Source organism: Schistocerca nitens, chromosome 2 (assembly GCF_023898315.1).
Source record: "Schistocerca nitens isolate TAMUIC-IGC-003100 chromosome 2, iqSchNite1.1, whole genome shotgun sequence".
Taxonomy (NCBI): domain Eukaryota; kingdom Metazoa; phylum Arthropoda; class Insecta; order Orthoptera; family Acrididae; genus Schistocerca; species Schistocerca nitens.
Window position 1 is genome coordinate 231,779,531 of NC_064615.1, and position 13,568 is coordinate 231,793,098.

Sequence of the window (13,568 nt, forward strand, 5' to 3'; positions counted from 1 at the left end):
GCAGACCCCAGGGATTCATTAGTCTTTAGCGAATATGTGCAAAAGCGTGCATAGTGCAGCAAGCTGTTGCAGTGTTGTTTCTTTCTATAGTTTTCTGCACTGATTCTTACGCGTCTACTCTTTGTATCTGTCAAAATAACGAAAATGATAAATGATGATGGATGCTTGGTTTGGAAATAAACAAGAACATGATAATCAATTTTGGAAAGCTTTGTGAAGGAAATCTGAGAATATTGATCAATAGCAAGAATGATACTGTATTGCAGCAATGTGTTAACTAAATTTGTTTTGACCTGTCTAATTCGAACAGTAAAAATGAAATATTTTATAATATTTTGCTGCAGTGTTGAAATAATGATTGAAGGTAGGAAGGAAGTAAGCTACTGAGGAACGACTGACAATTCTCCTTCCTCACTTAACTTCCGTCAGTACCTCTCTCCAGCTTGGAAACCTCGTAAAAGACTATCTACACACCTTGTAGGACTCCTAAAAGGAAGGATATTGTGGAGAGATTCTGGTATAAATATCAATTCACCCTGCCTCAGTTCGACATCTCTTCATTAGTCACCCTGTCTGCCTGTGTCTTGTATTAGTTTTCTGCTACACTTTGTTTGAATAGTTTCTTTAGTCTTTGTCTCTGTACTCTTTATCCACCATTTTTCACTTTCATGTAAGGCTGCACCCCACACAACCACTTTCAAAAAAGAGCTGCAGAACTTACACTTCTGTAACGTGGGAACTTATTTTTGTTCACCAAAAAGCATTCTTGCAATTGCTAGTCCACCTCTGTATCGTTCATTACTTTGCTGGTCAATCAGCCAACTTTGTCTACTACTCCTAGCGTTCCACTTTCTACTGTAATCCCCTCAACGTAATAAATTTTACTTGACAGCATGTCACTATCCTTGTTTTACTTTTGTTGTCGTTAATCTTACAACCTCTTTCCTAAACTATCCATTCCGTTAAACTGTTATTCCAAAGCCTTTTCTGTCTATGACAGAATTACAATGATGTTGGTGAATCCCAAAGTTTTGTTTTATTGTCTCTGAAATTTTATTAGGCCCTTCGGCCCTTAGAACTGCGCCGGCCGGGGTGGCTGAGCGGTTCTAGGCGCTACAGTCCGGAACCGCGTGACCGCTACGGTCGCAGGTTCGAATCCTGCCTCGGGCATGGATGTGTGTGATGTCCCTAGGTTAGTTAGGTTTAAGTAGTTCTAAGTTCTAGGGGACTGATGACCTCAGAAGTTAAGTCCCATAGTGCTCAGAGCCATTTTAACCATTTGAACCTTAGAACTGCAAATCTCGCAAGATCTGTTTAAGCAGTTCGTCCTCCAGGTATTAGGCGCTGAGATAAATATTTGGTTGTGACCAGCGGTGACGCCAACTACTAGCTTCAAGGCTTGTCTAATGCCATGAATGACTATTTGTTTGTGACTGGTGATAATGCCAGCTACCAGCTTCATGCCTTGTTAATGGCAGGAATTACTGTTTGGCTGTGACCTTTCGTGATGCCAGTAACCAGTTTGACATCTTGGCTGATGGCAGAAACAATTGTTTGGTTATGACCATTTATGATACCAGTTACCAGAATGAGGGCTTGGATGGTGGCAGAAGTTATTGTTAGGCAAAGACCAGGGGTGACGCCAGCTACTAGCTCAAGGGCTTCGCTGATGTCGGAACTAATTGTTCGGCTTTTGCCAGTGGTGATGCTGGCTGACAGCTTGGGGCCTTTGCTGATAGGAGGAGTGATGGTTTGGCTGTGATCAGTGGTGATGCCGCGACATGGAGACAACTGAGCGACAGCCATTAATGGAGTTGATTGATGGAAATTAATCAACTGATTCGATTGTAGTTTTATGAATTGGATAAATTGTTCATTCATTATTTTGAGTGAAACTATTCTGTGCAAACAACCAAATGAAAACAACTGATTCTTTCGGTTGTGGTTTTATATACCAATTGGGTTATTATTTATTCACTTCTTTCCAGTTAAACCAGTTTGTGGGAGCAGCCAAATGAGGATATTCGACTCATCCCGTTTTATTTTTGCATACTGCTTAAATTATTCAGACTTTCTAGTCAAGGGAAACCAGTGTATAGCTGTTATGTTGCGTGAAACATGTATTTTTTTCTTTCAACTTAAATCATTCCATAATATTTTAGTTTAGTAACTATTAACTCATTCTTCTGAGCAAAATGTCCGTAATATTTTTATTAATTGAATTAAATCAGTGGTACACAAGCCCCTGAAGGGCATCTCTATCACAGGGGGATGTGAATACATCTTATGGGGTACAGAAAAGTTAAAATAATCATTGCAGGTATTCAATAACTACTTTCTGATAATATTAATTTTATTTTCCATCATTTTAAATTGATAAATATAGTATTGTCGATTAAATTGTACCAGATTCAGTTAACATGTAGCTACTTAAGCTGATGTATCGTCAGGATTACAAAGGTGAACATAGAAGTTCCCTTAGGGTATGAGAACAGAAAAGGGAAAATTCTTTTTGTTTATATGCCATTTTACTAAACAGGTATGATGTAAATTAGTTTAAAAAATTGAATCTAGTCCTCAAACATGTACTGAGGAATTTATTGGTGTGAAAGGTGGATATATAGTGTAGTAACTTATGTTACATGCTAGATATGTACAGATCATACCTAACATATAAATCTGTTTACATTTTACAGCCTTGAAAAAATAGCAACTATAGTATTTCAGTGGCATGAATAATTACTATTGATGTACATTCACTGTTACTTCAATTTCGGAGCTAGGCTACCTTTCTCCAACACTGTAAAAAGTCTGTAACCATCTTTTCTCGCTTCTGGACCGCGAGGAGGCACAACTGGAGATGCCTTTCACCTGATTCCCGGTACATTCAGTTCGGGGCGGATAAATCGATCATTTTGGCGTTGTTAAACCATCATTATGGCAATACTCTCTTATCGCCTGTCGTCATTGCTACTGCCGTTCCTATATTTGTTTACTATTCAGTACCAATGTAGCTCACTGATGACCTCAGATGTTAAGTCCCATAGTGCTCAGAGCCGTTTGAACCAATGTAGCTTTTAGTTCAGTTTTCCGCCTAGGTTTATGAAAAGGCCTTTGCTATGAGGCTAGTTTTGCATCTGAGTCAAAATGATGAGTGGTGTGACATTGGAAGGAATTGTATAATTTTGAGCGTTTCGCATTCTGAAATTTCGTTAGTTAAAGATACGCAAAGAAAATTAAGGAAGGCTGACAAATATTTCTGACAAAAAAAAAATATTTTTGGAAAGTGACAGTATATGCTTAAAATGAAGTTGATTAAGTCATCAAACAACTTTTAAAAAATGCGTCTTATATGGTTTCTGCCGGCCGAAGTGGCCGTGCGGTTGAAGGCGCTGCAGTCTGGAACCGCAAGACCGCTACGGTCGCAGGTTCGAATCCTGCCTCGGGCATGGATGTTTGTGATGTCCTTAGGTTAGTTAGGTTTAACTAGTTCTACGTTCTAGGGGACTAATGACCTCAGCAGTTGAGTCCCATAGTGCTCAGAGCCATTTGAACCATTTTTATGGTTTCTGTTCAACCCAACCAAACGAGTATTATCGGTGATGTCTGCAAACCATTTGGAAGAAAGAGACAGAGCTTCAATAAATTTGTGTAAAAAAACAACTGCTGATTTATTACAAATAAATATATAACAGAACCTAATATATAACATAACGAAGAACCGGAAGCTCAAAAAATTTGTAGATAAGTAAATAAACATATAAATGTGGAAGAAACTTCAATTTTACAAATATAGTTGTTACTCGCCCGTTCTAGAAATAAAATACTTTATTTGTAACTAAAAAGTTGGTAACCGTAGTCATGGTTCATGTATCATTGAAAAATCTCCAGAAGTACATAAGTGAAAGCTCCCATACCCAGACACTGAGTAAAAATATTCACACAGCAGAGAGTAATTTTATTCAGTTGCCTCATATGACTGAAAGAACCAACTGAACCAAAAAAATCAATCGACTCTCCTATCAGTTGTTAAAACCAGTCAGTTTTTTAATAACTAGAGTTGCTTGCTACCAGATTGAGGGCTCAGCTAATGGGGGGAATGATATTCGGCTAACCAATGGTGATGCCGCCTCCCATCTTGACTGCTTGCCTGATAGCAGAAATTATTGCTTCGCTATGATCAGTGGTGATCCTGACTTCCATCCTGACGGTTTCACTAATAGTAGGAATTATTGTTTGGCTATGACAAGTGGTGATGTCAGCACCCATCTTGATGGCTTGGTTGAATCCAGGAATTATTGTTTGGCTATGACCAGCGGCTACGTCAGCTCCTATTTTGATGGCTTGACTGATGATAGGAACTATTATTTGACTATGACTAGTGATGATGTTGGCTCCCACCTTGACGGTTTAGCGGATAGCAAGAACTATTGTATTGCTGTGAACAGTGTTCATGTGAGCTCCCATCTCAGTAGTCTGGCTGATGGAAGGAAAGCTTTCTTTGGCTAGGAGTAGTGGTGATACCGGTCACCAGCTTGATGGCTTGGTTGATGGGAGGAATTATTATCTGGCTACGTCCAGTAGCGGCGTCAGCTCCCATCTCGATGGCTTAGCTGACAGAAGGAATTATTATTTGGCTATGACCAGTGGTGGTGCCGCTTACCAGCTTGATGGTCTGGTTGATGGCGGAAAAAATTGTTTGGTTATGAGCAGTGGTGATGCAGGCTACCATCTAGACAGCTTGACTATGATAGGAATGACCATTTGAGTATGCAGCTGCTACTTGAACACTAATTGCTAAAAGCGAAAGATAAATAAATAAAATAAATCATCATGTATGTGAGGAGCATCTATTTCTAAAGCAAGTTATCAGCTATGGAACTGCCAGTAAAGTGGTTCTTTAACAGCAGTTAAGATCATTAGGTATAACAATCTCTAACAAGCCAGGTTAGCCGAGAGCGTTAACGCGCTGCTTCCCGGACTCGAGCAGGCGAGCCGGCCCCAGATCGAATCTGTCCAGCGGGTTAACGACGAGGGCCAGTGTGCGGACCAGTCTAGATGTGGTTTTTAGGCGGTTTGCCACATCCCTCTAGGTGAATACCGAGCTGGTCCCGACGTCCCAGCTCAGTTACACGACTCGTAGACATTTGAAAACGTTCGCACTATTTCATGGCTTACACTAGATGTAGAAAACTGGGTTACACTATTTCCATCTCGGGGGCATACAGGTGGCTACAGGAAGGGCATCCAGCCACCCTCTGACACTAACATCGCCAAATTCATAGTAACAAGGCCGACCCCCAGTTGAAGTGGGATAAAGGCCCAAGAAAATGATGAGACATAACAATCTCTTGAAACTTCCAGGCAGATTAAAATTGTGTGCCAGAACGAGAGTCGAACTCGGCATCTTTGCTTTATATTAGTGCACACTCCACTGAGAGACTAAAAAACTTATTCTGGAAACATCCCACAGGCTGTTGCTAATGCGTGTATCCACAATATCCTTTGTTCTAGGCGTTCTAATTTTTCAAGCTTCTCAGGAAAACTTCCTTGAAGGTTGGACAGTTGGAGATGAGGTACTGGCTGTGAGTCGTACTTCGATAGCTCAGATGGTAGAGCACTTGCCAGCAGAGGTAAAGGTCCCGAGTTGGAGTGTCGGTCGGGCAAACAGTTTTAATCTGCCGGGAAGTTTCGTATCAGTACACACTCCGCTGCAGAATCAAAAATTTATTTTGATAATCATCTCTTGGTGGGTTAAACTGTCGTCCCCACTCGGGAGTCGCATGGGCTATGTCTCGGCCGAGCCGCAGGACCTCACTGCGACTTGGTGACCACCAGCAAACACATCCTGTGGCTGGCGCCAGTGGGAGTGGGCACAGCAATCAGGGTCCCTCCGCAGCGCCGGAATCGGATTGCGCGACCAGCCTGGGTGGCAGCCACCAGCCAGGGAGATGGGCGGTCGGGACAATGGAGGGCAGCACGCCAGCAGTCCAAACAAGGGGCGGCAAACAGCCGGCATGTACCAACAAGTGCCGCCAATATTTGCCACCGCCGCTCCCCCGCCGTGGGAACACGGCAGCGCGGCCTGCAAACACTGTGCGCCCGCGACCAGAAGACGCGACCCACCCGTAGCGGCGGCAGCTCGGGCCATTAGCTGGCAACTACAGTGGCCGCCTGGTACGGCACGTCGCACCAACTCAGAGCCTGGTTTTGAGTGCGGGGTGTGGCGTTTAGACGTGCCAGAGTTCCAGAAACATGCTGTCACGTATGCTACGTGGTCACCCGCAGGACATAGGCTTCCGCTACTGCCACAGACAAGAAAGGGCTGCGAAAAATGATCGAAAAAAGGCAGACTATTTGAAAACTAACCGAAAGAAGTGGGTTCCTCTACTCCTCTTGTTGTCAACTTATGCCGACGCGCAGCCTTTTCCTCGACCTGCGATTGTAAATGCATATTTTTGTCAGTGTTATTAGTAGACTGTCCTTTCGTCCAGGTAGCATCATTGAGAAAGCATTTCTACCAAATGATCATTTGTCTCTAACGTGGTTTATGAGCCGAGCGTGCTTTCTCTTCACACAGCTGCCGCCTACACCAAAAAAATGGCTCTGAGCACTATGGGACTTAACATCCGAGGTTCTCTGTCCTCTAGAACTTAGAACTACTTAAACCTAACTAACATAAGGACATCACACACATCCATGCCCGAGGGAGGATTCGAACCTGCGACGGTAGCGGTCGCGCGGTGCCAGACTAAAGTGCCTAGAACCACTCGGTCATGCCGCCTACACAGCTCGCTTTTGTTCAACGATGAAGGTCTTGCTGATACTTCACTGCAGTATTGTAGGACCAAATGGCTGAGAGCGCGTGTTAAAGCATATATATGCTGTTTGACCGAAGGCTTCCAACTTCTGCTAACTGAGGGCGAGAAATATCGAAGTATTTCTCCGCTGGTAACCATATTCTCGAGGATGTCGTAGAGAATCTTGATAAATACTAAACTGTGCTGTTCTCTTTGAGCGGGTTTGCAAAACAACGGACAGGTAGTGTAATAAAATAGCACTAGGAGTGCAGCTATCGGGTGGAGCCTAAGTCCCTGTGTTATTTTATCCGCGCATCGCACAACCACAGCTGTTGTGGTCTCCAATGCGGTTATCTCGCCCACGAATTAGTCACTCGTGGCATTTGTGGTACACTGTTTTAAGCAGCCACTTTTTTTTAACCAACAGGAATATGTGTTCTAATTTGCGAAAATAAATGTGAAAATAAAATTTCAATTACAATAAGATATGACACAGAACTAAACCCCAATTGTGTATTTCTGGATGTTCAACTGAGGGGTTATTTTCATATTACGCACAGTATTCCGGCGAAAGACCCAGCCGTCTTCTACAGGTGCTGCGAGTTATGCTGTAATGTGTACTCGTCCTTTACACACAAACCAGACTGATTGTTGATCTTTCGCCGCTGTTCATAGCTGGGTTCGCCTCTACATCTGCCACATAAAAAATCCATACACCGCAAGCCGCCATGCTCTGTGTCCCAAGGGATACTTTCTGTAACATCCTGACGTCCCCCCTCCCCCCAATTCCTGTCGCAGTTACTAAATGAAACCGTAATGGAGCATGTTGCTTTTCTCTCCATCTCCCCTATTTTTCGTATCAGTCCGATCTAGTGTGGATATCATTCTGACTACAAAAAATTCCAGTATTTGTTGAACGAGTGTTTTTTAAGCTACTTCCTTTGCTTATTTAACTACATTTCCTAAGGATTCCTCCAGTGAATCTCTGCAGGAATCTGCCTCCCTCCCTATTAATTTTATGAGTTCATTCTGCCATATCGTTCAACACTTATGTCCCTAAATATTTTGTGGAACTAACTGATTCTATTGATTGTTCTATAATTTTGTAATAGTACATCAAAGGACTCTGTGTGCCCATGAATTGGCAATACATTGAAATTTGTATATTTTGAGGGTCAGCTGCCACTCTCTGCACCAAGCGTGGTTCATCTGCAGGTCTTCCTGCATTTCGCAATAATTTTCGACCCTAGCGACTTCTCTGTATACAACAACATCATCGTGGCATTGGGGGGGGGGGAGGGGAGGGGAGGGGGTGTCTATAAAAGACCGATCGAGGTGGCACAGTGGCTAGCGCAATGGAATCGCATTCGGGAGGACGATGGTTTAAAACCACGTCCAGCCATCTTGAATAGGTTTCGTGATTTCCCTAAATCGCCCCAGACAAATGCTGGGATGGTTCCTTTGAAAGGCCACGGCCGATTTCCTTCCCTATCCTTCCCTAATCCAAGATTGTACTCCGTCTCTAATGACCTCGCTGTCGACGAGACGTTAACCACCAATCGCCCCCTCTTCCTTCTATAAAAGCATCGGATGACCATGTTGGAACCTGCTTCAACACTTGTCCTCACCCAAATTATTTCGCATTCGGAATCCTTAAAAATCCCACCATATATTATCGCCACGTTTACGGTTGTAAACACGTCTCCACCATCAGCGCTGAAACTGTCTTTGAGATATGCATTCGAATAGAAATTGGGAATTTCATTGCTACTCACACCTGGTGTCACCCAGCTTCCTGTCCCTAGTATTATGTGAACCTCGTTACTGTTTATAAGCGAAATGAGTTTCGGTATCCGTCCATAGATGACACTGCATATAACTGACGCTATATTTACATTTGATACGACACATGCTATTCCTGACTCGAAAGGCATGCCAACGGGACTGTGTTGGAATTTCTCTAACCTAAGAAACCAACATGTGTGAGAGACACGTACCCGCTAGCCTAATAGCCGCTTCCTGCGTGTAGTGCATTTCTCCACTATTAAGCGGAACGTTCTCCGCCCAGTAGTGCAGTCGAGAAATTTGCATCCGATATGTCGCAGGATCGTCAGAGCCTCTAGTTTAGACTTTCACCATGCTCCCAACCAGAGGATCACGATCGGTTCTGGAAACGATGCTACAAAAGGAGAGCTCTGCTTCCACCCCACAGGACAGGCTAGGTGTTTCCTCCAAATCAGCCAGCCGCCTGTAGGAACCGAGGATGGCCTCTGATCCCAGAGGAAACGCGTCACTCGTGAGTGCATGAGCAACAATTTGTAGCTCTGCAGGCAAATCCTCCTCCACATCTATGACGAGGATCCCTGGAGAGCAAAGAGCCCGTTACTTTTCCTGAGCGGTCCCATCACCAGCGTGACACAGGAGCTCCAAGTGACAAGCAGTCCCATCCTCTGCGTTCGTCTGGAGTCTCAACAGGCGTGTTGGTTCTGACGAACTTTCAGCAGCAGCAGGCTATACCTCGAACCTATTCTTAAGATGTGAGGGGCAGATGTGCCACTGGTATCCACTGTCGCCTTCCACCTAGAGATTCTGTACCTCGTCACTGTTCGCCAAACACCGTCAGGTAGGTGTCGATCGGTCGGGACTTGTGAATCTGAAGACGCAGCAGCATCTAGGATCTCAGACAGTAGAGTACTGTAGGCTCCCCAGGTACCAAAGTAATCGTCTCATATGCCCCAACGTTATACCACCTCAGGTCACCAGCCGAAGCCTGTCGACCATGGCCAACACAGTTTCCAACTGCTGCGTACTCCTCAAGCCCACTAAGTCCTTTGATGCTTGTTTATCTGGTATATTGGGAAACGTGAATTCTTTCCGAATTTCTCACTATTGGCCGTGGGAAACAATAATGCATTATAAGCTAAATAACGGATGATGGCTGGAAAAGACAGGAAATAACCTACAGACTTACAATGACATGAAAGGCGTTAATGAAGAAGTGAAGTGTTTGAACATCGAATGTAAATTTAAGTGTGAGAAAGCCTATTCGGGAGAGATTTGTGTCGAGTATAGTCTTACACGCAAGTGAAACCCTGATGATAAGCAGCTCAGAATACAAATTTTTGAAATGTGGTCCCTCAGAAGTACGCTGAAAACTACATCAGTAGGTCCAATACCTGATGAGGATGTGCTGATTCGAAATGGAGAAAAATTTACGGCACATCTGGACTAAAGGAAGAGGTCACTTGATAGGCAACAACAAAACGTCAATTTGGTAACGGAGGGCAGTGGCGGAGGGCACTGGCGGAGTGGGGTAATAAGTGGTAGAGGGAGACCAGGGCTTGAATATTGTAAGTAGTTTCAAATGGATGTGGGTTGCTGGAGCTGCGGAGACTTGAAGAGGTATGCAGAGGATATGTTAACGTGGATAGCTGCACCGAAGATATTGCGACTGAAGACCACGACGACGATAACAACAACAAAGAAAATCTTGATATTTGAAAAAACAATATATCAAGGTAGGCAATTAACGAAAGTTTGATATAATTCTGTACCTTCGGTAGTCATGATGTACAATGGAATTTCACTACCCGTATAGGTATAAATTCAAACTGCGCAAAGCACAGAACATGAGTCAGAAATTTACTGCACCTACCACTTTTCTCCAGGTGATGAAATTTATTAGCATTTATGTACTCTCAGAGATTATATCGTAAACTACTACCCATGTTGATGTAACTCAGTGTAAATTATCTCAGTGTAAATTACAAAGAAGAGAGGGAAGTCGAATCAGCATTACCGCCAGTAACACACTTACCACCGCCTTACTAATAAACGGATCGTAATCATAGTTACAGCACTGAAGAAAGAAAAGGGCCAATAGTACAGTCGGTGCCTATACGTACATGTGAGCTTCGGCGTCGAGATCTTGTAGCTGGGGTCTGCTACTGCCTTAACAGTGAACCGCTTCTTCTGCACACTTTCGAGCTTCGTTATGCCATACCTGCTCTTCAGCAGATGAAACAGGCTCTCTTCTCTTTCCGAGAGCTGCTGCCATTTGCATAAAAATTTAAATAAATCTACATAAACTTTTACTCTCAAACCTGCATTAACATACGAGGGAAACTGTGATGCTGGCTTCGAGAAAACAAAAGGAGAAATATCTCCGGTCTGATTTTGACAGCTGCGAATTTAGTAGGATCGCAGGATCGAATTGCCTTGTGTCACAGCCAACGAAATTGTTATTTTTTTTTTTGCAAACTTAATATGTTAGTTGTAAATTCAAATGTAAAATTTTGAACAGTTCAGCAAAACAGTTCGTTTAATGAATGCCTAAAACGGATATCGTGGAACGACTAATTAAAATGAAGAATATCGTCTGTCCAAAATTACTTTCACTGATTGATTATTTCTGGAAAATTTATTGTGACTATTACATTATTTTCAGTGCGCATGCTGTGTAAATAGCTATTTTTAATCGGGTGTGCATTGCGTTTTTGTTGGTTGAAGAGAACATTCATAAGATTTTTCCTGATGGAAAAGAAATAAAAACATTGACATCAACCTACATACGCTAGCATACAATGAGTCTAAAAATTGAGCATTTGTCATACAACATTACATGTTGTTCATAGTAGACGAGAAAGTGGAATTATGGATTGGCTCGTAAATTAAGAGGTTCAGTTTTGAGACGACACATCGTTCTGCGATATGTTACATGTCTAATTTTTGGTTAATTAATAATTCGCCTCCATTCGCGAGGAAGTACATCAAGGCCGTACCGGACATTCCATTAGCCATCTGTGGTCGACGGCTGCTCATGTTTGAACGTTGTTGCTGCTGTACTGTTAAAGAAACTTACGTGAGTCTTTTTCTGCTAGTTACATAAACTACACTCCTGGAAATGGAAAAAAGAACACATTGACACAGGTGTGTCAGACCCACCATACTTGCTCCGGACACTGCGAGAGGGCTGTACAAGCAATGATCACACGCACGGCACAGCGGACACACCAGGAACCGCGGTGTTTGCCGTCGAATGGCGCTAGCTGCGCAGCATTTGTGCACCGCCGCCGTCAGTGTCAGCCAGTTTGCCGTGGCATACGGAGCTCCATCGCAGTCTTTAACACTGGTAGCATGCCGCGACAGCGTGGACGTGAACCGTATGTGCAGTTGACGGACTTTGAGCGAGGGCGTATAGTGGGCATGCGGGAGGCCGGGTGGACGTACCGCCGAATTGCTCAACACGTGGGGCGTGAGGTCTCCACAATACATCGATGTTGTCGCCAGTGGTCGGCGGAAGGTGCACGTGCCCGTCGACCTGGGACCGGACCGCAGCGACGCACGGATGCACGCCAAGACCGTAGGATCCTACGCAGTGCCGTAGGGGACCGCACCGCCACTTCCCAGCAAATTAGGGACACTGTTGCTCCTGGGGTATCGGCGAGGACCATTCGCAACCGTCTCCATGAAGCTGGGCTACGGTCCCGCACACCGTTAGGCCGTCTTCCGCTCACGCCCCAACATCGTGCAGCCCGCCTCCAGTGGTGTCGCGACAGGCGTGAATAGAGGGACGAATGGAGACGTGTCGTCGTCAGCGATGAGAGTCGCTTCTGCCTTGGTGCCAATGATGGTCGTATACGTGTTTGGCGCCGTGCAGGTGAGCGCCACAATCAGGACTGCATACGACCGAGGCACACAAGGCCAACACCCGGCATCATGGTGTGGGGAGCGATCTCCTACACTGGCCGTACACCACTGGTGATCGTCGACGGGACACTGAATAGTGCACGGTACATCCAAACCGTCATCGAACCCATCGTTCTACCATTCCTAGACCGGCAAGGGAACTTGCTGTTCCAACAGGACAATGCACGTCCGCATGTATCCCGTGCCACCCAACGTGCTCTAGAAGGTGTAAGTCAACTACCCTGGCCAGCAAGATCTCCGGATCTGTCCCCCATTGAGCATGTTTGGGACTGGATGAAGCGTCATCTCACGCGGTCTGCACGTCCAGCACGAACGCTGGTCCAACTGAGGCGCCAGGTGGAAATGGCATGGCAAGCCGTTCCACAGGACTACATCCAGCATCTCTACGATCGTCTCCATGGGAGAATAGCAGCCTGCATTGCTGCGAAAGGTGGATATACACTGTACTAGTGCCGACATTGTGCATGCTCTGTTGCCTGTGTCTATGTGCCTGTGGTTCTGTCAGTGTGATCATGTGATGTATCTGACCCCAGGAATGTGTCAATAAAGTTTCCCCTTCCTGGGACAATGAATTCACGGTGTTCTTATTTCAATTTCCAGGAGTGTATTTTAATATAGGTCTTGAACTAACTCCGAATCAGATACCGATCGACAAGACTGTCTTTACAAGCAGTTCAAAGAACCAGGGACGATAGTTTGCAAATAGGATTTACGGACAAACTGCCAAGGGAAATTTCAATAATGACGACTGCACTATCACGAAGTACTGGACTCCAGATCTACGGTCATACTCCTTAAATATTTTCATCTAGGGCATTAAACCCAATCGCTAGTCTACGAGATATTAGCATAAGTGAACCAATTAGAAAGGAAAGGTTGGGTGTCTTCAACGTAAATAAATCGCTGACACTTTTGCTTAAGGATGCAGTGATTATACACATGATGTACTGAAGCATCTATGATCGATTTACAAGAGGATCATTCGGGACGAGTAGGACAAAGAATGGTACGAGTCTCAAACAACCAAAAGAAAATACTACGCCGAAATAACACCAGTAC